The following is a 26,444-nucleotide window of genomic DNA, read 5'->3' on the forward strand; positions in this document are numbered from 1 at the left end:
CACCTTTGCCAAATACATTTAAACTCAAGTCCAGACATTAAATCCTAGTAAAAAGTCCCTGTCTTAGGTCAGTTAGGATCCCCACTTTATTGTAAGAATGTCAAATGTCAGAATAATAGTTGCGCGAATAAGCTTTTATTTCTTTCATCACATTCCCAGTGGGTCAGAAGTTTACATACACTCAATTGGTACTTGGTAGTATTGCCTTTACATTGTTTAATTGGGTCAAACGTTTCGGGTAGCCTTCCACAAGCTTCCCACAATAAGTTGGGTGAATTTTGTCCCATTCCTCCTGACAGAGCTGGTGTAACTGAGTCAGGTTTGTAGGCCTCCTTGCTCACACATGCTTTTTCGGTTCTGCCCACACATTTTCTATAGGATTGAGGTCGGGGCTTTGTGATGGCCACTTCCAATACCTTGACTGTGTTGTCCTTAAGCCATTTTGCCACAACTTTAGAAGTATGCTTGGGGTCATTGTCCATTTGGAAGACCCATTTGCAAACAAGCTTTAACTTCCTGAGATGTTGCTTCAATCAATATATCCCTTTAATTTTCCTACATCATGATGCCATCTATTTTGTGAAGTGCACCAGTCCCTCCTGCAGCAATGCAGAACGACGGTCATTATGGCCAAACAGTTCTATTTTTGTTTCACCAGACCAGAGGACATTTCTCCAAAAAGTATGAGCTTTGTCCCCATGTGCAGTTGCAAACCGTAGTCTGGCTTTTTTACTGTGGTTTTGGAGTAGTGGCTTCTTCCTTGCTGAGCACCTTTCAGGTTATGTCGCTACAGGACTCATTTTACTGTGGATATAGATACACTAAATTAACTGGGACAAAAGTATGTAAACTTCTGACACACTGGAATTGTGATACAGTGAATTATAAGTGAAATAATTTGTCTGTAAACAATCGTTAAAAAAATGATTGTGTCATGCACAAAGTACTGTAGATGGCCTAACCAACTTGTCAAACCTATAGTTTGTTAACAAGAAATTTGTGAAGAGGTTGAAAAACTAGTTTTAATGAGTCCAACATAAGTGTATGTAAACTACCATCTTCAACTGTTGCAGAAAAACAGTGCATTGAAAATGGTGCTATTTCTATCTGAAAAATGAAGTAGATGAACTGACCGGTTCCTCGACATTATTCATCATTTCATCGATCGCAAAGATGGTGGAATTTATGAGGGAGTGAAGTCAAGGTCAGAATACGGCGTATCTGTAGACACACCTCCGCCACAACTTATTCTCTTTGCTTTCCACCCCAAACCAATGGAGAGTGAATAGAATGTTATACTCATGCTTAACTTAACTTCACCCATTGAGAAAATAGTGCATAAAAAGGAAAATCCGTTCTATTTTTGCTCGCTTAACTCGCGTCAGAATTTCCCCCTTAGAGAATGGAAAGCATACTGTCACGTTACAATGACCAGGGTTAGGGTTCATAAGTGTCTCAGAGTAGAAGTGCTGATCTAGAATCAGTGTTGCCTTTTGAATGAAACAGGGGGGGACATCCTTTCCTCTACAAAACCATCCAGTGAAGTGGGTCACTATGGCGCCTGTTCCTGTAATGCTTCAAAAAGGCTAAATGCGACATCCTGCTAAATTGTCCATGTGCCTGGCCTTTCTAACATACTGGGAATGGAGTGATCACTCAGCCACTATTTTGCAGCCCCAGTGAAGACAAATACTCATCCCTTAATTGTAGCAGGCTGTTTGTAATTAAGTGTTACAGCGTAGAAAGGTGGCCCGGAAAGCGAAAAAGCTACCCACTCAGTATGTTAGAAGTGAGAAAAACAACAACCAATGGACACGGCCGTCTCCAGGAGGGCCAGCTCAGTTCATTAATTATTAAGCACTAATCATTGCAATTACTCTGTCCAGCAGTAGGCTTATTGACTAGCCAATCTGGACCCTTGATGAGTTACTTCCACTCAGCATGAGGCAAATGAATTGGGGTCTTTAAGATACCTATTTAGAGGCCTGGATAGCTCAACTTGATGGCTTTAAGTTACCCATTCAGAGGCCTGGGTAGCTCAACTCATTGGTTTTAACTTGCCTATTTAGAGGCCTGGGTAGCTCAACTCGATGGCCCATGACTCATCAGCAACAGGCAAACCCCGGTCTTAGTAACTTCCAATAGATTGAATGCCTGCCTGCTCAGGCAATGGGACTGATAGCCGACAAAGATCTCTGGGTGCAGCTGAACAAGGTGTGCTTTATTAATAACAGAATGGTTGGATGGATGATTTGTGGTTTAATTGTCATAGGAATGGATGCCATTCATTGCAAGTGCTTAAATGGATCAACTTCTCTCACAAAAATGGAGAGATGTCTGAACACAAATTTTGCCGTTTGCCACCACTGTGTGTGTCTTAGGTGCTGACAACAAAGTGTATAGAAAAGGAATCTCTTCAGATCTTCAGTCATCATTGAAAATAGGTCTCTGTAGGCCCTACGGAGAGAGGAGACTGTGACGATTCGTGGCCTCAGTCGAAACCTTAAAGACTGCGCTTTCCTTGGAACCAATTTGAATTGATGAAAAGGGAAATTAAATCTTGTTTATGAGACAGCCTTGATGGCGGATGCAAAGTGGCAAGGCGAGCGTGCCAGGCGCGGGTCGTCTGAAGCAGATTGTTCGAAGTGTCTACATGATTGACTAAGTGAAAACATATGGCAAGGAGATGCCCTGGGGACCAACGGCTCTCTGCAGAAGATGCTCCACTTCCCCCCCTGCAGCCCTCTACCTCCTCCCTCTCCTCCTTCACCTCCCTCTCCTTCTCTTTCCTGAATGGTTTGTAATTGAACAGGGCATGGGCTGTGCGACGTGAGCGGCTGATGAGGTCATAAATAGAGGCTGCCGCGGACACGCTTCGGTTTTGTATGGGGCTATCGACTTGCTAACCCAGGCATCTCCATCTTCCCTACATCTGTCAATTACAGCAATTAAAACTGACAGAACCAGGAGCCAACTTGAACAGTGAGCCAATTATGCAAAATAATACTAGAAAGTGGTTAAAAGAAGGCTTATTCTAGGTTTCTATTCCCACTGAAAATGGTGGCTGCTTCCACTTTTTTTCCTGTTGTAACCAATGAGTTAATATGGCACTAGTAATTATTGTACTTATCATTAATGCTATGTTTGACTGCGAAAAGATTCAAACGCAAATATTACGTAAGCATTGCAGTGGACCACATAGCTCATGAGACTGAATTGCTTTATCATTGTCTGTCACTTATTTCTTCACTCTGCAACCCATTCCCTCCTCCCACACACACACACACTCACACTAAGGTCCGCCTCATGTCACTCAAGGACAGTGCCACACTCACTGTTACAAAGGTTTTGATTTGGAGTTCATGAGGCTGCTGTAAAACGGCCTGATCATGTCAGGAAGTGCTCTGTCGTTTATACCTGCTGCTATGTGATTTTAACCTGGCTCCAGACAACAGTTGGCATTTGACGTTCCTCTGGTCTTGTCTGTAATCAGTTGATGATACAGCGCTCCTTGACATTTTGCTACATCGATCCAGTGGCGGTTCCGCCACCCCCCTTCAGTTTTATAATCACTACAAGTTTTTAATCATATCTAATCAACCCTCCAGGGTGAGTACACTGATGCGGCGAGCTATTATCCCGTTATGTAAGTAGAAATGTCACTTCTCATAGCCTGCACATACCGTCACTGACAGCACGCTTTGGCTTTTGTGTTCTCTGGAAAATAAACCACTCATCTTCGAATGCAAATCACGTCCTGCCTACTCCCATGTAGCAAAGACAGCCTCCCACCACTACCCACCACTATGACAGCGACATGAACACAATTAAACTAAAAATAAGTAAATCTCACATTCCCACCTCCTATATTTATGTCGTCATATCCTCTGACTCATTTTCACTTGCTTACAAAAGACGCAACATCAGTACACCATACCACCCCATCCTCCACTAGACAACTCTGCAATTATTATTGTTGAGAGAGCAGCAATGAAACACATTGAAAGCTCTGAATAAGTCCATGATTCTCAAGTTGGCTTTTGGGGGAGCCCAGCATAGGAAGATAGTCAAGTATGGTGTCACTAATTTTGCTCTAATTTGAAACATACTTTACAGGAAGAAAGTAGCAGCTGCTTGGATGGCAAACAAAGGCTAAGAACATGGCTTCCTATAGGACTTGCAGTGTATGATGGGAAGAGACAAGAAGATGGGAAATGTGTGCAAACAGATGGCTACAAAAAAATAATGATAAGTGAACTGGTCTCATCACATCAGCTTGTGACGCGAACTTTGTCTACAGAATACGCCGCCTGCTTCTTCTCTTCCAAAGCCTCAGAGGGAACCAGAAATGTGGCGCTCAGGTCTTGAGTGTGTATGTGTGTGTGTGTGTGTGTGTGTGTGCTTCCTTCTTCAAGTCTCTTGGGTTATTCTTTGCTGATTGGGAGGGGACACAATACTGGTGTGATGCTAAGTAAATAAAAATATAAGGGTGCTTCTTCACAGGAATAATCCCTTGTGAAATGTGGATTTTATTCCATCTGCTTGGTGCTAATTAACAGACAACTGTGTCCCACCAGAGCTCGGGTCCACACTCCAAAACCGCAACTCCTCATCTGGCTATCTATTGGGAATATTGGTGTGAAGCTCATCAAAAACCTAACAATCTGAGGTGAGGAAAAAAAATACAGCCTTTAATTATGATAACTGTTTGGGAGAAAAAGAGATGATTCAACAAAACATCCAGTCCATCTCCAGCAAACTGCACACTGTGCAAGCACAGTATCAAATGCATAGGCGACATAAGGTACGCAACATATCGAAAACTATGACGTCTGTGTTGAGAGCCACATATAAAGCTTTCATGGCCCACTAAAACCGATCACATAAAGAATGTGGTGGGTCAGAAATCAAGCATATATGAAGCAGCTGCTGAATCAGTCAAATGAAATGATTTGCAGAGGTTCATTTGCAAATATCATGAGCAGGGCAATACCAACGACAGGCCCATAGAGAAGAGTGATGGACAAGGAGAAGTTGGTGGAATGTTCCTGAAATATGGTCTTGCCAAAACCAATATGAGACAGGTTGATGTGTCGGGGAAATCAGCAAACGTCACCATCAGACATTGAAGTTATGCACACATCTAATTAAACATTAAAATTAAACTAAATCTAGAAAGAAATGAACTCAAAAATGACCTAGTTTTATCAGAAGATTTTTAAGTAGGCACATGGATGAAATCCCTAAGGTATTCACAGACACCCATTTCAATATCCTTATCATTTCAATACCCTGCACCACTTGGGCTCCCAAGTGGCACAGTGGTCTAAGACACTGCATCTCAGTGTTAGAGGCGTCACTACAGACAACCTGGTTTGAATCCAGACTATCACAACTGGCTGTGATTGGGAGTCCCATAGGGCGGCACACAATTGGCCCAGCGTCATCTAAGTGTGGCTGGTGTAGGCCATCAATGCAAATAATGCCAAGATAAAGCAAAGTAGTGTGACAAAAACAACACAGAGTTACACATAAACCAATGTACAGTCAATAACACAATAGAAAATACAATTGTAAACATATATGTTCAGTGTGTGCAAATGTAGAAGAGTAGGAGGGCAATAAATAGGCCATAGAGGTGAAAAAATTACAATTTAGCATTAATACGGGAGTGATAGATGTGCAGATGATGACGTGCAAGTAAATTGGCTGTGTACAAATACAGTGATCAGTAAGCTGCTTTGACAGCTGATGCTTAAAGTTAGAGAGGGAGATGGAGAAGTCTACACATTCAGAGAATTTTGCAATTCGTTCTCATCATTGGCAACAGAGAACTGGAAGGAAAGGTGGCCAACAGAGGTGTTGGTTTGGGGATGACCAGTGATATATACCTGCTGGAGAGCCTGCTACGGGTGGGTGTCGCTATGGTGACCAGTGAGCTGAGATAAGGCGGGGCTTTACCTAGCAAATCTTATAGATGACCTGGAGCCAGTGGGTTTGTCGACGGATATGTAGTGAGGGCCAGCCAACGAGAGCATACAGGTTTCAGTGGTGGGTGGTATATGGGGCTTTGATGACAAAACGGATGGCACTGTGATGGACTACATCCAGTTTGCTGAGTAGAGTGTTTGGGGCTCTTTTATAAAAGGTGGCGCTACAAAGTATTAACTTAAGGGGGCTGAATAATTTTGCACGCCCAATTTTTCAGTTTTTTATTTGTTAAAAAAGTTTGAAATATCCAATAAATGTCGTTCCACTTCATGATTGTGTCCCACTTGTTGTTGATTCTTCACAAAAAAATACAGTTTTATATCTTTATGTTTGAAGCCTGAAATGTGGCAAAAGGTGGCAAAGTTCAAGGGGGCCGAATACTTTCTCAAGGCACTGTATACAGAGAAAAGAGTCGGTCTGAGAATTGAACCCTATGGCACCCCCATAGAGACTGCCAGAGGTCCGGACAACATTCCCTCCGATATGACACACTGAACTCTATCTGAGAAATAGTTAGTGAAACAGGAGAGGCAGCCATTTGAGAATCCAAGGCTATTGAGTCTGCCGATAAGAATGCGGTGATTGACAGAGTTGAAAGCCTTGGCTCGATGAATATGGCTGCACAGTATTGTCTTTTATCTATGGCGGTTATGATATTGTTTAGGACCTTGAGCGTGGCTGAGGTGCACCCATGACCAGCTCGGAAACCAGATTGCATAGTGGGGAAGGTACGGTGGGATTCGAAATGGTCGGTCATCTGTTTATTAACTTCGCTTTGGAAGACTTTATAAAGGCAGCGTAGGATAGATATAGGTCTATAACAGTTGGGTCTAGAGTGTCTCCTCCTTTGAAGAGGGGGATGACCGCGGCAGCTTTCTAATTTTTGGGGATCTCTGACGATACAAAAGAGAGGTTGAATAGGCTAGTAATGCAACAATTTTGGCTAACAATTTTAGAGAGGGTCCAGATTGTCGAGTCCAGCTGATTTGTAGGGATCCATATTTTGCAGCTCTTTCAGAATATCAGCTGTCTGGATTTGGGTGAAGGAGAAGTAGGAAGTGGGGTGTGGGTGGGCAAGTTGCTGCAGGGGGTACTGAGATGTTGGTCGGGGTAGGGGTAGCCAGGTGGAAAGCATGGCCAGCCGTAGAAAAGTGCTTATTGAAATGATCGATTATAGTAGATTTATCGGTGGTGACAGGGTTTTCGTATCCTCAATGCGGTGGGCAGCTAGGAAGAGGTGCTCTTATTCTCCATGGACTTTACTGTGTCCTATAACTTTTTGGAATTAGTACTACAGGAAGCAAATTTCTGTTTGAAAAAGCTAGCCTTACCTTTCCTAACTGACATGAGTATATTGGTTCCTAACTTCCCTGAACGTTGCATTTCACGGGGGCTATTCGATGCTAATGTAGAACGCCACAGGATGTTTTTGTGCTGGTCAAGGGGAGTCAAGTCTGGGGTGAACCAAGGGCTATATCTGTTCTTAGTTTTTTATGAATGGGGCATGCTTATTCAAGATGGCGAGGAAAGCACTTTTGAAGAGCAACCAGTCCTCCTCTACTGATGGGATGAGGTCAATATCCTTCCAGGATACCCGGGCCAGGTCGATTAGAAAGGCCTGCTCGCTGAAGTGTTTTAGGGAGCGTTTGACAGTGATGACGGGTGGTTGTTTGACTGCGGACCCATTACACATGCAGGCAATGAGGCATTGCTCATTGATATCTTGGATGACGACAGCTGAGGTGTATTTAGAGGGCAAGTTGGTCAGGATGATATCTAAGAGGGTACCCATGGTTACGGATTTAGGGTTGTACCTTGTATGTTCCTTGATCATTTGTGTGAGATTGAGGGCATTTAGCTTAGATTGTAGGACGGCCGGGTTGTTAAGCATGTTCCTGTTTAGATCACCTAACAGCCCTTGCTCTGAAGATATATGAGGGGCGATCAATTCACATATGGTGTCCAGGGCACAGCTGGGGGCTGAAGGGGGTCTATAACAAGTGGTAATGGTGAGAGACTTGTTTCTGGAAAGGTGGATTTTTATTGTTTGAGCACAGACCTGGATAGTATGACAGTGTGACAGTAAGAGCCAGAAAGGGTTACATTAACTGCAGAGAGAGAAGAGAGAGAGGGAGAGGGAGGAGTTGTCCAGTATGTTTTCACAGTCATGCTTTGGGCAGAAGAGAAAGAAAAGTTATGAGCTGAACATAGCAGTATGCCAGTGAAAGGGATTACAGTTGCAGGTGACCCAAATGTGGTCTGTAACTACTATGATTTCCCATTGTAGCCAATTACATTGCAATAATTCCGTTACTGATTTTTCTGCAATTCCGTTTCCAATTTGGTAACATAATTACAAGTTTTAATCACTTAATCATTCATAAACAAACTTGATATCAGTAAAAACACAACTAATTAGTAAGTCTATCTTTACTTGTTACTTCTGTGAACTTTTACAATCCTCCCTCATGAGGGAGAGAAATGAGAAAATATCTTATGGAATTACAAGGCACAAGGCAATGTTTGTTAACTTATAGAAGGCAAATTATGTATCCAAAACTAAACATTATTGGGTTTATGATGTACTTCTAATACCTTTTAATACTTTTTCTGGTAGATGATATCGAAGACCACTTGTCCAGAAGTCAAAGCCTTTGTTCATTCCTAATGTTTAGGATGGAAGATGGTTGAAAAATATATTACTCTCAGCTTCCTTTTGACCCCCATTTTGACAAGTACCTATCAACATATGTTGGTGCTCATGTGTGCTTTTAGATGGAAATTCCCTGTTGCAGTTTATTCTCCCTTGCTGTGAATGAAAGTGTCTGTGTCTGTCAGGTCCATCAAGTCAGAAGTCAGTGTGTTATCTTAGTTTGGCATCGGTGTTGTTCATCTGCCTTTGTTCACATGATAGCTTGAGGAACCGCCCCCCCCCATCTGATACTATCCACCAGCTCCTAGTCCAACTACTCTGGCCTTGCCACATGAACAAAAGAGAGGACTATCAATCCCTGAAAAGAACTCCATATTTTCAGAAGGCTTTCTATTTTTTTTCATTAAATGTCCATCAAAGTCACATTCCCATGGTAGCTTTCTTCCTCACATACAGTATTGGCCTATCGGTAGAGCAAAAAAAAAACCTTGTCAAGGTTTGTGATGTTCAAAAACCCAGCCATGTTTGATTCTCATGCTCAATCTCACATTTGACCCTTGTTTTACTCTCTGGCTCGCACTCTCACACACAACAAAAATATTATGACTGTTTCTGTCTTCGCAATTCAAAACTGTAGGGACATTATGGTTCCTTGTTATACAAAGAGATAACAAACTAAGGAAACTGTTATTGCTTACAATGTAGGTTTACCAGTCGATGTGGGTTTATTATGAGTTCACCTTTCTACAACTCAATTCGCATTGACAGTCACTCACCATATTCCATTAAGTAAGTGAAGGATGAGGAATTGTTAAAAATAGATGATAAACAATTTGGATACTGAACAACGATAAAAGATTCTGGATCTTGATTTGGGGTATTACTGCAGACTGGTATCCAGGGTAAAACTGCAGACTGGTATCCAGGGTAAAACTGTAGACTGGTATCCAGGGTAAAACTGTAGACTGGTATCCAGGGTAAAACTGTAGACTGGTATCCAGGGTAAAACTGTAGACTGGTATCCAGGGTAAAACTGTAGACTGTAATAGAGGGTATAACTGCAGACTGGTATACAGGGTAAAACTGTAGACTGGTACAGAGGGTAAAACTGTAGACTGGTATACAGGGTAAAACTGCAGACTGGTATACAGGGTAAAACTGCAGACTGGTATACAGGGTAAAACTGTCGACTGTAATAGAGGGTAAAACTGTAGACTGGTATAGAGGGTAAAACTGTTTACTGGTATAGAGGGTAAAACTGTATACTGGTATAGAGGGTATAACTGTATACTGGTATAGAGGGTATAACTGTAGACTGGTACAGACGGTATAACTGTAGACTGGTATACATAGTAAAACTGTAGACTGGTATAGAGGGTATAACTGTATACTGGTATAGAGGGTATAACTGTAGACTGGTACAGACGGTATAACTGTAGACTGGTATACATGGTAAAACTGTAGACTGGTAATAGAGGGTAAAACTGTAGACTGGTATAGAGGGTATAACTGTAGACTGGTATAGAGGGTAAAACTGTAGACTGGTATAGAGGGTAAAACTGTAGACTGGTTAGAGGGTAAAACTGTAGACTGGTTAGAGGGTAAAACTGTAGACTGGTATAGAGGGTAAAACTGTAGACTGGTATAGAGGGTATAACTGCAGACCGGTTTTCGAGGGTATAACTGCAGACCGGTTTTCGAGGGTATAACTGCAGACTGGTACACAGGGTAAAACTGTAGACTGATATAGAGGGTAAAACTGTAGACTGATATAGAGGGTAAAACTGAAGGCTGGTATAGAGGGTATAATTGTAGGCTGGCATAGAGGGTTTAAATGTAGACTGGTATACATGGTAAAACTGTAGACTGCTATAGAGGGTATTAATGTAGACCGGCATAAAGGGTATAAATGTAGACTGGTATAGAGGGTATAACTGCAGACTGGTATACAGGGTAAGACTGTAGACTGGTATCCAGGGTAAAACTGTAGACTGTAATAGAGGGTATAACTGCAGACTGGTATACAGGGTAAAACTGTAGACTGGTACAGAGGGTAAAACTGTAGACTGGTATAGAGGGTATAACTGTAGACTGGTACAGATGGTATAACTGTAGACTGGTATACATGGTAAAACTGTAGACTGGTAATAGAGGGTAAAACTGTAGACTGGTATAGAGGGTAAAACTGTAGACTGGTATAGAGGGTAAAACTGTAGACTGGTATAGAGGGTAAAACTGTAGACTGGTATAGAGGGTAAAACTGTAGACTGGTATAGAGGGTATAATTGCAGACCGGTTTTCGAGGGTATAACTGCAGACCGGTTTTCGAGGGTATAACTGCAGACCGGTTTTCGAGGGTAAAACTGTAGACTGATATAGAGGGTAAAACTGTAGACTGATATAGTGGGTAAAACTGAAGGCTGGTATAGAGGGTATAATTGTAGGCTGGCATAGAGGGTTTAAATGTAGACTGGTGTACATGGTAAAACTGTAGACTGCTATAGAGGGTATTAATGTAGACCGGCATAAAGGGTATAAATGTAGACTGGTATAGAGGGTATAACTGCAGACTGGTATCCAGGGTAAGACTGTAGACTGGTATAGAGGGTATAACTGCAGACTGGTATACAGGGTAAGACTGTAGACTGGTATAGAGGGTATAAATGTAGACTGGTATAGAGGGTATAACTGTAGACTGATATAGAGGGTATTACTGTAGACTGATATAGAGGGTATTACTGTAGACTGATATAGAGGGTATAACTGCAGACTGGTATACAGGGTAAGACTGTAGACTGGTATAGAGGGTATAACTGCAGACTGGTATACAGGGTAAGACTGTAGACTGGTATAGAGGGTATAACTGTAGACTGGTATAGAGGGTATAACTGTAGACTGGTATAGAGGGTAAAACTGTAGACTGGCATAGGGGGTATAAATGTAGACTGGTATACATGGTAAATCTGTAGACTGCTATAGAGGGTATAATTGTAGGCTGGCATAGAGGGTATAAATGTAGACCGGCATAAAGTGTATAACTGCAGACTGGTATAGAGGGTGTAACTGTAGATGGGTATAGAGGGTATAACTGTAGACTGGTTTTTGAGGGTATAACTGTAGACTGGTATAGAGGGTATAACTGCAGACTGCTATAGAGTGTATAAATGTAGACCGGCATAAAGGGTATAACTGTAGACTGGTATAGAGGGTATAACTGCAGACTGGTGTACAGGGTAAAACTGTAGACTGGTATAGAGGGTATAACTGCAGACTGGTATACAGGGTAAAACTGTAGACTGGTATAGAGGGTATAACTGTAGACTGGTATAGAGGGTATAACTGTAGACTGGTATAGAGGGTATAACTGTAGACTGGTATGGAGGGTATAATTGTAGGCTGGCATAGAGGGTATAATTGTAGGCCGGCATAAAGTGTATAACTGTAGACTGGTATAGAGGGTATAACTGCAGACTGGTATAACTGTAGACTGGTATAGAGGGTATAACTGTAGACTGGTTTAGAGGGTATAACTGTAGACTAGTTTGAGGGTATAACTGCAGACTGTTATTTACATTTACATTTAAGTCATTTAGCAGACGCTCTTATCCAGAGCGACTTACAAATATAGAAGGTATTACTGTAGACTGGTATAGAGGGTATAATTGTAGGCTGGCATAGAGGGTATAAATGTAGACCGGCATAAAGTGTATAACTGTAGACTGGTATAGAGGGTATAACTGCAGACTGGTGTAACTGTAGACTGGTATAGAGGGTATAACTGTAGACTGGTATAGAGGGAATAACTGTAGACTGGTATAGAGGGAATAACTGTAGACTGGTATAGAGGGAATAACTGTAGACTGGTATAGAGGGAATAACTCTAGACTGGTATAGAGGGAATAACTGTAGACTGGTATAGAGGGAATAACTGTAGACTGGTATAGAGGGTATAACTGTAGACTGGTATAGAGGGTATAACTGCAGACTGGTATAGAGGGTATAAATGTAGACTTGTATAGAGGGTATAATTCTAGACTTGTATAGAGGGTATAATTCTAGACTGATAGAGGGTATAACTGTAGACTGGTATACAGGGTATAAGTGTAGGCTGGTATAGGGGATATAATTGTGGACTGGTATGGAGGGTAAAACTGTTGGCTGGTATAGAGGGTGTAACTGTAGGCTAACACAGTCATAGAGGCTGTTCAAGTTCCATTTCATTTAGACATTAAAACAAACGAAAACATAACTAAACCAAACAAACATCTAATTTGTGATGACGTTTGAATTTAACCTTGCTTATCTCAATTCTTAAAAAGCCTCCTCCAAGTAAAGATTGAGTCAGTTTGAATGGCAAGTTTTTCAAGGAGTAGAAATGTAGAATGTCTCAAGATTAGCTGTAGACACAGTTCAGCCTCCCTAAAAAGCACATCAACAACACTTGCTAATCATTGAGACAGACTACCTGCTAAATTAGCAATTTGAGGGTGATAAAAATGTATTTAATCAACTGTGCATGCATAATATCCTTCTAATGTCAACCATAGAAGTGGGAATGCAATAATAACAGTATATATCTCTCAACTTAATGACTAAGAACTTTCAGCTGGAATGAATAATTTGCTAATTTTAATGAATCGATTATTTCTTCATGCATTAAAAACACTGTTAATGAGGAAATGTGTCTTTGTTCTCCCATTTGGAGAGGGAATATGTGAGCGGGGTATGTGTTTTCCTGCATGTAGCTTCCTCTAAATGTTTACAAGTTGCAACCTAGAAAAAGTCACACGCACACACTATCCCCGGAAACCGGGGATTATAAAAAGGTAGATTAGGTGCTACATAGCATTCAACAGGATATTTTGAAAAAGTCCGGATACAACAAAATATGAAAAATGTCCCACCACATATCACTCATCATGTAACCAATAGGAACATACTGTATCACTCATCATGTAACCAATAGGAACATACCGGATCACTCATCATGTAACCAATAGGAACATACCGTATCACTCATCATGTAACCAGTAGAAACATACCGTATCACTCAGCATGTAACCAGTAGAAACATACCGTATCACTCAGCATGTAACCAGTAGAAACATACCGTATCACTCAGCATGTAACCAATAGGAACATACCATATCACTCATCATGTAACCAGTAGAAACATACCGTATCACTCAGCATGTAACCAATAGGAACATACCATATCACTCATCATGTAACCAATAGAAACATACCGTATCACTCATCATGTAACCAATAGAAACATACCGTATCACTCAGCATGTTACATACCGTATCACTCAGCATGTAACCAGTAGAAATATACCGTATCACTCAGCATGTAACCAGTAGAAACATACCGTATCACTCATCATGTAACCAATAGAAACATACCGTATCACTCATCATGTAACCAGTAGAAACATACCGTATCACTCATCATGTAACCAGTAGAAACCTACTGTATCACTCATCATGTAACCAATAGGAACATACCGTATCACTCATCATGTAACCAATAGAAACATACCGTATCACTCATCACTCAGCATGTAACCAATAGGAACATACCGTATCACTCAGCATGTAACCAGTAGAAACATACCGTATCACTCATCATGTAACCAATAGAAACCTACCGTATCACTCAGCATGTAACCAGTATAAACCTACCGTATCACTCATCATGTAACCAGTAGAAACCTACCGTATCACTCATCATGTAACCAATAGGAACATACCGTATCACTCATCATGTAACCAGTAGAAATCTTAGCAATTTCTTCTTAGCTAGCTACATAGCCGTCTTTGTATCAAAGATAATTGCGTAATTATCGTATTTCGTCGTCCTAACGTAGTCTACACTGCTATCTGCCCAGCAGCTAGCTATCGTCCACCGTCTACTAGCACTGTAGAAACTATTACACTCAACTGAACAACTCGATTAGTGTAGTGTTAGCTAGCTACATAGTTGTCTTTGCTGTCTTCGTATCCAAGATAATTGTGTAGTTTAGAGTGTGTAGACTTAGAGTGATTATCTTAATTTACCGAGGTTAGCTAGCCAGCTATTTGTTGTCCTTAACGTAGGAGATACTGCTAGCTAGCTAGCCAACAGCTAGCCAACGTCTACCGAATTGAACTTCAACTACCCGGTCAACATTCCGCTTCGCTCCACAGGTAGTATCACATTTTCATTTCACTTCATTACAGTACAACGGTTTGATTTGTTTGATCGTAGCTAGCTAGCTACATAGCCGTCTTTGTATCTAAGACAATTGTGTAGTCTAGAGCGATTTTCTAGGTTAGCTAGCCAGCTATTGTCGTTCTTTTAACGTAACGTTACGTAATCAACACTGCTAGCTAGCCAGCTAGCCAGCTAGCCCCCGAATAGCAGCACTGTAGAAACTATTACACTCGACGGAACGACTTGATTAGTGTAGTGTCAACAACGCAGCCACTGCCAGCTAGCCTACTAAGTCAACAACGCACCCACTGCCAGCTAGCCTACTCCAGCAGTACTGTATCATTTCAATCTTTTTAGTCAATAAGATTCTTGCTACGTAAGCTTAACTTTCTGAACATTCGAGACGTGTAGTCCACTTGTCATTCCAATCTCCTTTGCATTAGCGTAGCCTCTTCTGTAGCCTGTCAACTATGTGTCTATCTATCCCTGTTCTCTCCTCTCTGCACAGACCATACAAACGCTCCACACCGCGTGGCCGCGGCCACCCTAATCTGGTGGTCCCAGCACGCATGACCCACGTGGAGTTCCAGGTCTCCGGTAGCCTCTGGAACTGCCGATCTGCAGCCAACAAGGCAGAGTTCATCTCAGCCTATGCCTCCCTCCAGTCCCTCGACTTCTTGGCACTGACGGAAACATGGATCACCACAGATAACACTGCTACTCCTACTGCTCTCTCTTCGTCCGCCCACGTGTTCTCGCACACGCCGAGAGCTTCTGGTCAGCGGGGTGGTGGCACCGGGATCCTCATCTCTCCCAAGTGGTCATTCTCTCTTTCTCCCCTTACCCATCTGTCTATCGCCTCCTTTGAATTCCATGCTGTCACAGTTACCAGCCCTTTCAAGCTTAACATCCTTATCATTTATCGCCCTCCAGGTTCCCTCGGAGAGTTCATCAATGAGCTTGATGCCTTGATAATCTCCTTTCCTGAAGACGGCTCACCTCTCACAGTCCTGGGCGACTTTAACCTCCCCACGTCTACCTTTGACTCATTCCTCTCTGCCTCCTTCTTTCCACTCCTCTCCTCTTTTGACCTCACCCTCTCACCTTCCCCCCCTACTCACAAGGCAGGCAATACGCTCGACCTCATCTTTACTAGATGCTGTTCTTCCACTAACCTCATTGCAACTCCCCTCCAAGTCTCCGACCACTAACTTGTATCCTTTTCCCTCTTGCTCTCATCCAACACTTCCCACACTGCCCCTACTCGGATGGTATCGCGCCATCCCAACCTTCGCTCTCTCTCCCCCGCTACTCTCTCCTCTTCCATCCTATCATCTCTTCCCTCTGCTCATACCTTCTCCAACCTATCTCCTGATTCTGCCTCCTCAACCCTCCTCTCTTCCCTTTCTGCATCCTTTGACTCTCTATGTCCCCTATCCTCCAGGCCGGCTTGGTCCTCCCCTCCCGCTCCGTGGCTCGACGACTCATTGCGAGCTCACAGAACAGTGCTCCGGGCAGCCGAGCGGAAATGGAGGAAAACTCGCCTCCCTGCGGACCTGGCATCCTTTCACTCCCTCCTCTCTACATTTTCCTCCTCTGTCTCTGCTGCTAAAGCCACTTTCTTCCACTCTAAATTCCAAGCATCTGCCTCTAACCCTAGGAAGCTCTTTGCCACCTTCTCCTCCCTCCTGAATCCTCCTCCCCCCCTCCCTCTCTGCAGATGACTTCGTCAACCATTTTGAAAAGAAGGTCGACGACATCCGATCCTCCTTTGCTAAGTCAAACGACACCGCTGGTTCTGCTCACACTGCCCTACCCTGTGCTCTGACCTCTTTCTCCCCTCTCTCTCCAGATGAAATCTCGCTTCTTGTGACGGCCGGCCGCCCAACAACCTGCCCGCTTGACCCTATCCCCTCCTCTCTTCTCCAGACCATTTCCGGAGACCTTCTCCCTTACCTCACCTCGCTCATCAACTCATCCCTGACCGCTGGCTACGTCCCTTCCGTCTTCAAGAGAGCGAGAGTTGCACCCCTTCTGAAAAAACCTACACTCGATCCCTCCGATGTCAACAACTACAGACCAGTATCCCTTCTTTCTTTTCTCTCCAAAACTCTTGAACGTGCCGTCCTTGGCCAGCTCTGCCGCTATCTCTCTCAGAATGACCTACTTGATCCAAATCAGTCAGGTTTCAAGACTAGTCATTCAACTGAGACTGCTCTTCTCTGTATCACGGAGGCGCTCCGCACTGCTAAAGCTAACTCTCTCTCCTCTGCTCTCATCCTTCTAGACCTATCGGCTGCCTTCGATACTGTGAACCATCAGATCCTCCTCTCCACCCTCTCCGAGTTGGGCATCTCCGGCGCGGCCCATGCTTGGATTGCGTCCTACCTGACAGGTCGCTCCTACCAGGTGGCGTGGCGAGAATCTGTCTCCTCACCACGCGCTCTCACCACTGGTGTCCCCCAGGGCTCTGTTCTAGGCCCTCTCCTATTCTCGCTATACACCAAGTCACTTGGCTCTGTCATAACCTCACATGGTCTCTCCTATCATTGCTATGCAGACGACACACAATTGATCTTCTCCTTTCCCCCTTCTGATGACCAGGTGGCGAATCGCATCTCTGCATGTCTGGCAGACATATCAGTGTGGATGACGGATCACCAACTCAAGCTGAACCTCGGCAAGACGGAGCTGCTCTTCCTCCCGGGGAAGGACTGCCCGTTCCATGATCTCGCCATCACGGTTGACAACTCCATTGTGTCCTCCTCCCAGAGCGCTAAGAACCTTGGCGTGATCCTGGACAACACCCTGTCGTTCTCAACTAACATCAAGGCGGTGGCCCGTTCCTGTAGGTTCATGCTCTACAACATCCGCAGAGTATGACCCTGCCTCACACAGGAAGCGGCGCAGGTCCTAATCCAGGCACTTGTCATCTCCCGTCTGGATTACTGCAACTCGCTGTTGGCTGGGCTCCCTGCCTGTGCCATTAAACCCCTACAACTCATCCAGAACGCCGCAGCCCGTCTGGTGTTCAACCTTCCCAAGTTTTCTCACGTCACCCCGCTCCTCCGCTCTCTCCACTGGCTTCCAGTTGAAGCTCGCATCCGCTACAAGACCATGGTGCTTGCCTACGGAGCTGTGAGGGGGACGGCACCGCAGTACCTCCAGGCTCTGATCATGCCCTACACCCAAACAAGGGCACTGCGTTCATCCACCTCTGGCCTGCTCGCCTCCCTACCACTGAGGAAGTACAGTTCCCGCTCAGCCCAGTCAAAACTGTTCGCTGCTCTGGCCCCCCAATGGTGGAACAAACTCCCTCACGACGCCAGGACAGCGGAGTCAATCACCACCTTCCGGAGACACCTGAAACCCCACCTCTTCAAGGAATACCTAGGATAGGATAAAGTAATCCTTCTCACCCCCCCTTAAATGATTTAGATGCACTATTGTAAAGTGGCTGTTCCACTGGATGTCAGAAGGTGAATTCACCAATTTGTAAGTCGCTCTGGATAAGAGCGTCTGCTAAATGACTTAAATGTTAAATGTAATGTAAATGTAGAAACATACCGTATCACTCATCATGTAATCAGTAGAAACATACCGTATCACTCATCATGTAACCAGTAGAAACATACCATATCACTCATCATGTAACCAATAGGAACATACCGTATCACTCATCATGTAACCAGTAGAAACATACCGTATCACTTAGCATGTAACCAGTAGAAAACCTACCGTATCACTCATGTAACCAGTAGAAACATACCGTATCACTCAGCATGTAACCAGTAGAAAACCTACCGTATCACTCATCACTCAGCATGTAACCAATAGGAACATACCGTATCACTCAGCATGTAACCATTAGAAACATACCGTATCACTCATCATGTAACCAATAGAACATACCGTATCTGTTACGGTTTTCTTCTAACTCCTCCTCTGACGAAGAGTTGTAGCAAGGATCGGACCAAAATGCGGCGTGTTAATTTTCATACATGTTTAATGAACGAAATTAAACACGAACAATACAAAACAACAAACGTAACTTGAAAACCTAAACAGCTGGTGACAACAAACACAGGGACATCAGGACATCAGGACAATCACCCACGAAACACTCAAAGAATATGGCTGCCTAAATATGGTTCCCAATCAGAGACAACGATAAACACCTGCCTCTGATTGAGAACCACTTCAGACAGCCATAGACTTATCTAGAACACCCCACTAAGCTACAATCCCAATACAAAACACACCACATACAAAAACACATGCCACACCCTGGCCTGACCAAATAAATGAAGACAAACACAAAATACTTCGACCAGGGCGTGACAGTATCACTCAGCACGTAACCAATATGAACATACCGTATCACTCAGCATGTAACCAGTAAAAACATTGACTGTGTAAAATCCAATCCTTCTGTAAGATGAATTGCCTCCATGCATATTGCTCTCTCCCTGTGATTCCTCCCAGTCTCTACCAATGGGATCAAGTCATGTCCATTTGTAACTCCTCCGATACCAGTTTCAGTGAGGCGTTTGATTTGTCTGGCTTGTTCTTTGAAATATGAATGACCATTCCACAAATTTTTCAATTTGTTGTTGTTGTTGTTTTTGCTTGTGAATAATGAGGTCTGGTGGACCAGTGAGTTGGGAGGTCCTGGGGTATACCTTTAAATATACATGCCACTGTCAGAGATATGGGGATGAAAGAGTCTGGAGTGATTGACTGAGCGTCAACATACTGTGGGAAAATAAAATGTACCACGGCAAGAGGGTACCAGGGCCTTCGATCACGTGAGAGGCAGGAGGCATTAAGGTAGCTGTCATGGACTTGGAGAGGGAATTGCGGTGTGCAGACTGGTGAAACCCTCAGGGAGGATCGCTGCACCTACTTGATGTGACAGCCCTATGAATAATTAGCATTCTGGGCCTTGGATGGAAGAGATGGGGAAACAGAAGGTTATGGCTGAAATATTCCATATCAAGAACCCCTACCAGGCCTCAGGTAATTCTGATCATATGGTAAAGGCACATTCAACTATCTGCAGCTAGATACAAAAAAACAATTTTGGTTGTGCATGAAAGAAGGGTGAAAAAGCGTCGGAAGCTGGAAGAGACTCGCTCTGTGCCAAAATGCCTATATTTGAACTCAGCAGTTGACAAAACAATAAAAAGAACTTGCAGAAAACCGAACAACAAAAACTCCCCCGGCCGACATTCATCTCTTTGCTCGCACTCGACTGTTTCCGTATCTCACCATCTTTCTGATGAGACGCACAGCTTTCAGTAAAATGAGCTGAAATGAAGCTCTCCCCCAAGCTTATTGGAAGATGTTATCTGCAGAGAAGTGACAGCTACACTTTGCTTTATTTACCAAAAGGTTGCTGTGGTCAAAATATTAAGCGCAGTAGGCAGGCCTTTTTACTCATATTAAACTAATGATAGGCTTTGAATTTCTTTGTCATGAATCACAGTGGCAGAGTAAACATTAGCAGAGGGCCCTCATTTGCAATGTGAATGTATTCATGTATTTATCCTGACATGCTTTATGATTTCACCGCCGTCCCCCCTGAAGGCTGATGAATAATGAAACACAAGAGATGGCATATTAGAAAAATAAAAAAAGAGAAAGATTGAAGCCATTTTGCAGATCGTCTAGTTTGGAGATCATTAGGGTGGGAGAGAAAGTTTCCTTTGGTCAAAAGGTGAGGTTTGTCTTTTCAACTTATGGAGAGTGTTTTTCACTTTCATTGTCATTCATCTGTTTTAGCGCATAGCTAGATAAAGGTTGTGGATGCCAATACCATCTGCTTTATGGTAAATATGGATTTTCTACCTGTTTTTTTTTTTTTTTTTTTACGTGAATGTGTTGTGCGCTACTATTGCTATTTACCATACATGGAATGGCTATCTCCAAGCAGAAGCCAGAGGATTAAAATGTAGAATGGAGTTGTGAACGGAGCAGGTTGTTTTAGGCCAATTTATGGAATATATTAGAAACTGTTGGGAACTCACCTCTGAGTTATGGAATAGCTTTTCTTTCTTGACGCGGTGGTGAATTTACAGTACAATGGGGAATTTACAGTACAATGGGGAATTTACAGTACAGTGGTGAATTTACAGTACAATGGGGAATTTACAGTACAGTGGTGAATTTACAGTACAGTGGGGAATTTACAGTACAATGGGGAATTTACAGTACAATGGGGAATTTACAGTACAGTGGGGAATTTACAGTGGGGGATTTACAGTGAGGAATTTACCTGGAACCGAAGGTCTATCTGCTTTTAAGACGAGCAGGCGTTCATCCCTCTGCTGATTTGCTTACAGCAACTATCATGCAGAGGGAAGACACTGGGGGGAAAAATACCAAATGGAAGTACAGTACACATACAGTATATACACTTGGGAATATCATTTTTTAAAATTTAACTAGGAAAGTCAGATAAGAACAAATTCTTATTTACAATGATGGGTTACACCGGCCAAACCCAGACGACGCTGTGCCAAATGTGCGCTGCCATATGGGTCTCCCAATCACGGCCGGTTGTGATACAGCCTCGATTCGAACTAGGGTGTCTGTAGTGACGCCTGTAGCACTGAGATGCAGTGCCTTAGACCACTGCACCCCTCGGGGGTCCCACAAACAGAGATGTGAAATAACAGGAGGGAATAACTTGTTCTGAAAGAATCTGTGCAATACACTGGTTTTAACATGAGGGAATTGAAAACAAATGACTGTCATTTGATATGCGATAGGTCTGATTCAATATATATTACCTATCCATGCTGCTCCAGCACCCATGTTCAGCGACAGCAAGTCAACATAAAATTGAGATCAACTCAAGAGACTAAGGCTATTTTTTCCAAGTGTTTGTGTGATCCAAGACCACCAATACAATATTTTCATTTTCATTACATAGTCCTCTCAGAGCCAACAGTTCAATCAGCAAATCTCCAATAACTGAAAATCCCAAACAGGATAAACATACAATTAAATGGAAAACCACCTCAAAAAAGATTTTTAAAAAGATAATCCCATCGTAGATCATAATATCAATTATCCAACAGAAATCCAAACGGTCTAATGGAAATTGATGGCTCTATTCAATGTCTAATAGTTGGGAAAAAAAGCCTGAATGTTTTTGGCAAACAATGCTCTTCTCCAACAATAGGCCTTATTCAAGATGGCACTAGTGATGTGCAGTTTGCAAACAATTTATTTTAAAATAACTACTTTTACTTACTCAAAAGTCTTGATTTGATTTTCTGAGTGACTCGTTCAGTTTAGCTGTTTGTTTGACATGCCATACCGTATCTGAGACGTGCTCCAGCCACCATCAACCGTCTATCGGGTGTGCGCTCAGGAAAATAGGTCACGCTGCAGGCAGCATAGAGAAGGAAAGTACATGTTTATAACTGATAATTGATTGCATGGTGCAAGAATTAATGCAATTAATTGATTATTGAATGTTATCGATGGACACAGCTTTGTGGAACCAAAACACACACAACCTCTGCACAACAAACTCAAAGTCGAGAATTACTCATTTGGGCTGCAGTTAGTGAACGATATTCTGCTACTCCCTTGCAAATGCATTCCGCCAAGAGTCGTTCACAGTCTAGTCTGGTTGTGGCCACAACTTGACATTGTTTCAAGAAATAATCTTATTTGTATGCATATAACAATCACACTTTAAAGCACACTTCTATACATCTCAGTCACCAATGGCAGCTCCAAAGAGCCCCATATGGTGAACTAGAGGCTTGTAGAATCATGATTCTTTCTAGTTTTTAGTTAATCCTTTGCTGGTAGGGGGTCCTGCGTGCTCTGGGCATTGCTGAATCAAATTAATGAAATGAGTTTGATTTGTTCTTTTCACTGAACTGGTAAAAAGATCCAAGCCTCCAACAACACCCATACTGACAGTCGTAAAGGGTTACTGCTTAATAACCAGCTATCAGCACAATACAGTGTGTTAACAAAGTCTTGGCCTGGTTCTGTACATACTCTACATTGATACATTATTATTTTAATAAAATGTATTTTATGCACAACGTTTCGTTTCATTTTCACATGCCTTCCTGGTTACACATTTCACAGTGTGCTACTCCAGTTTCATTTTCACATGCCTTCATGGTTAAACATTTCACAGTGTGCTACTCCACTGTGACATTCCTGGTGGATGTACCAGGCTATATGCCTTGTTTTTTGGGAACATTTCCTTGGACTCTCATGTTGGCAATTTGCCGTGAGAGAATTGCATCTCACTTTAGTGCCACTTGATCCTTAGGAAATTGGCATCATTTTATGCCCTATAATTTGGGTCTCATCCTATTTACTGCCTGTATGGTTAGTTTAAGCATTTTGGCTTATTGGTGTGCAAGGTCATTCGTTCTCTTATAGGAAGCCATTTTAAACCCTCAGCTCTTGTCTCAATGTGTTTGTGAGCAGACATTATGGTGTGTGCTTCTTGGTTGTCAGGGAGTTAGTTAAAGCAAACTTACCTGGCCTTCTCTCTCTCTCTCTTAGATGAGAACACACAGGGGATTAAAGGAGATGAGCCACTCTCTGAGCAGAGTTATAAAGCCAACAGCCTATTACCAACACCCAGCACAAGGAGCATCTCTCTGTCAGACTGCTCTGCAAACATGTGGCCTGATGTTATCACCTGTAGTGTTTTTCAGGATCACCATGTTAGACACGACATAGTCTAGGGCTATATACTGTAGCTAAATAATTAATTGGTTGTTCCATTTGATTTCCATCACTTATTGAATATACCCCTTTTGATTTGAACAAAACCTTCCATACATATTTTCCCATGGTAGAAGTGGCCAGAAAGTAACTTTTTGGACCTAAATGCTAAAACATTCAGGAGATACAGGTGTTCAAAGTTAACCCATTTTGCATACCACACCATACCATGAGACATCAAAGTCTTCATCACTGAAAAATATGGATGGTTAAGTTTGATATCATTTAAAAGCTTACAAACAGTGTTATCAAACAAATTTATAATTTCTTGATAAAAAAAATATTAAATAATTGAGGTTAAAGGAAGAATAAAAATACAATTTTCAATTGCAAAAAAAAATTCTCAAGAAATTAGACAATTGTTTAACAACTCTGTTAACCCACAGTTATCTTTTGACCATCCATTCATTCATACCAATTTAGCATCTAATGGTAGCTTTTCAAAACATGAAAACGTGTATCAATGTGCAGTATAATTCCCTATACACTCATACTGAAATGTAAATCCAGGGCTTGGAGGTTGAAATAGCATTTTGTATGCCTTTTAATTGAACACACTTTAAAATCCATTATTCATGTTTTGCGCAAATTGTACTTCATTTTAGAGATACAGGGCATATTTAAGGTGTCGTATGTAATGGGACAAGACATGTAATTATCTGTGGAAATGTATAAACAAATGTACACTTTTTAAAATCTTATTAGAAGATTAGGAGTGTAAAATGGTTTAGGCATGGTTGTCTGTTTTAGGGCTATGGGATTGGGCTCTTGTCAGTAAAGTAACTCATATTTCCTTATTCATGGGTTATTCTATCTCATCCTCTAGACCTTTAGCATAGCAATTAAAAGCTTTGTAACATTTGAGCATTAGAATTTCAGTTGATATGACCTCTGTGGCATGTGTGCCCTAATGAACACACATGCTTACAGTACACATGCACTCACGCACGCACCAACACATACCCACCCACACTGGCAACACTTGTAACTACAAGCATTTTCAAAGACAATATTTATGATTGTGAATCTAATTGTCACATGATAATACTAAAACATGAACTGTAAATACAAGGCACATGGTTGTTATTCAGTATTTTTACAGGTTATAGTGGGGTGGGTGGACTGTTAAAAACTGTATTGTTTCCCATTGATTGTACTAACGTGACTCAATAAAAACAAATGTTGACAAAAGTTATACTGGTATAGTTTGTCTGGTATTAGGCCTATGTTTTGTAATGTAAAGTTTGGTGACATTTCTTTACTAGCACAATATAAAATATAAATCCATATCCTTATGTACCTTATCAGAACTCTAAACAATGGACAAATTAGATATCCAAAGCAAATGTTTTGGTTTGAAATAAATTCAAATTACAATCCAATCACTGAGTAAAATGAAGCCAAAGGAAAACAGGAAAACACAGTGTGCAACGTTTCAAAATAATCCTATTAAAAAAGCAATTTGTTACACTTCCAATAGCCTTTTTTATTGCAGCTATGATAATGTACGCTCATGCCTCTTCAGGAGAACGAAAAGGGGAAAAGGATATTACGAGATGAAAACACACACAGGCTGATCATCCTATTTCACTCTCTGAATTAGCTGGTAAACAGAGAAGTGACAGAAGTGATTGCATTAGAAACATGTTGAGCCAGAGGGGAGGAAAAATAGCTGAGATGTATCTAGGTACCCCAGTAGCTAGAGTTGAGATGTATCTAGGTACCCCAGTAGCTAGAGCTGAGATGTATCTAGGTACCCCAGTAGCAGGAGTTGAGATGTATCTAGGTACCCCAGTAGCAGGAGTTGAGATGTATCTAGGTACCCCAGTAGCTAGAGTTGAGATGTATCTAGGTACCCCAGTAGCAGGAGTTGAGATGTATCTAGGTACCCCAGTAGCAGGAGTTGAGATGTATCTAGGTACCCCAGTAGCAGGAGTTGAGATGTATATAGGTACCCCAGTAGCAGGAGTTGAGATGCTTCTAGGTACCCCAGTAGCAGGAGTTGAGATGTATCTAGGTACCCCAGTAGCAGGAGTTGAGATGCATCTAGGTACCCCAGTAGCTAGAGCTGAGATGTATCAAGGTACCCCAGTAGCTAGAGTTGAGATGTATGTAGGTACCCCAGTACCTAGAGCTGAGATGTATCTAAGTACCCCAGTAGCTAGAGCTGAGATGTATCTAGGTACCCCAGTAGCTAGAGCTGAGATGTAGCTAGGTACCCCAGTAGCTAGAGCTGAGATGTATCTAGGTACCCCAGTAGCTAGAGATGAGATGTATCTAGGTACCCCAGTAGCTAGAGTTGAGATGCATCTAGGTACCCCAGTAGCTAGAGCTGAGATGTATCTAGGTACCCCAGTAGCTAGAGCTGAGATGTATCTAGGTACCCCAGTAGCTAGAGTTGAGATGCATCTAGGTACCCCAGTAGCTAGAGATGAGATGTATCTAGGTACCCCAGTAGCTAGAGTTGACATGTATGTAGGTACCCCAGTAGCTAGAGCTGAGATGTATCTAGGTACCCCAGTAGCTAGAGCTGAGATGTATCTAGGTACCCCAGTAGCTAGAGCTGAGACGTATCTAGGTACCCCAGTAGCTAGAGTTGACATGTATCTAGGTACCCCAGTAGCTAGAGCTGAGATGTATCTAGGTACCCCAGTAGCAGGAGCTGAGATGTATCTAGGTACCCCAGTAGCAGGAGCTGAGATGTATCTAGGTACCCCAGTAGCTAGAGTTGAGATGCATCTAGGTACCCCAGTAGCTAGAGTTGAGATGTATGTAGGTACCCCAGTACCTAGAGCTGAGATGTATCTAGGTACCCCAGTAGCTAGAGTTGAG

The sequence above is a fragment of the Oncorhynchus masou genome, chromosome 32 (genome assembly GCF_036934945.1).
Source record: "Oncorhynchus masou masou isolate Uvic2021 chromosome 32, UVic_Omas_1.1, whole genome shotgun sequence".
NCBI lineage: Eukaryota > Metazoa > Chordata > Actinopteri > Salmoniformes > Salmonidae > Oncorhynchus > Oncorhynchus masou.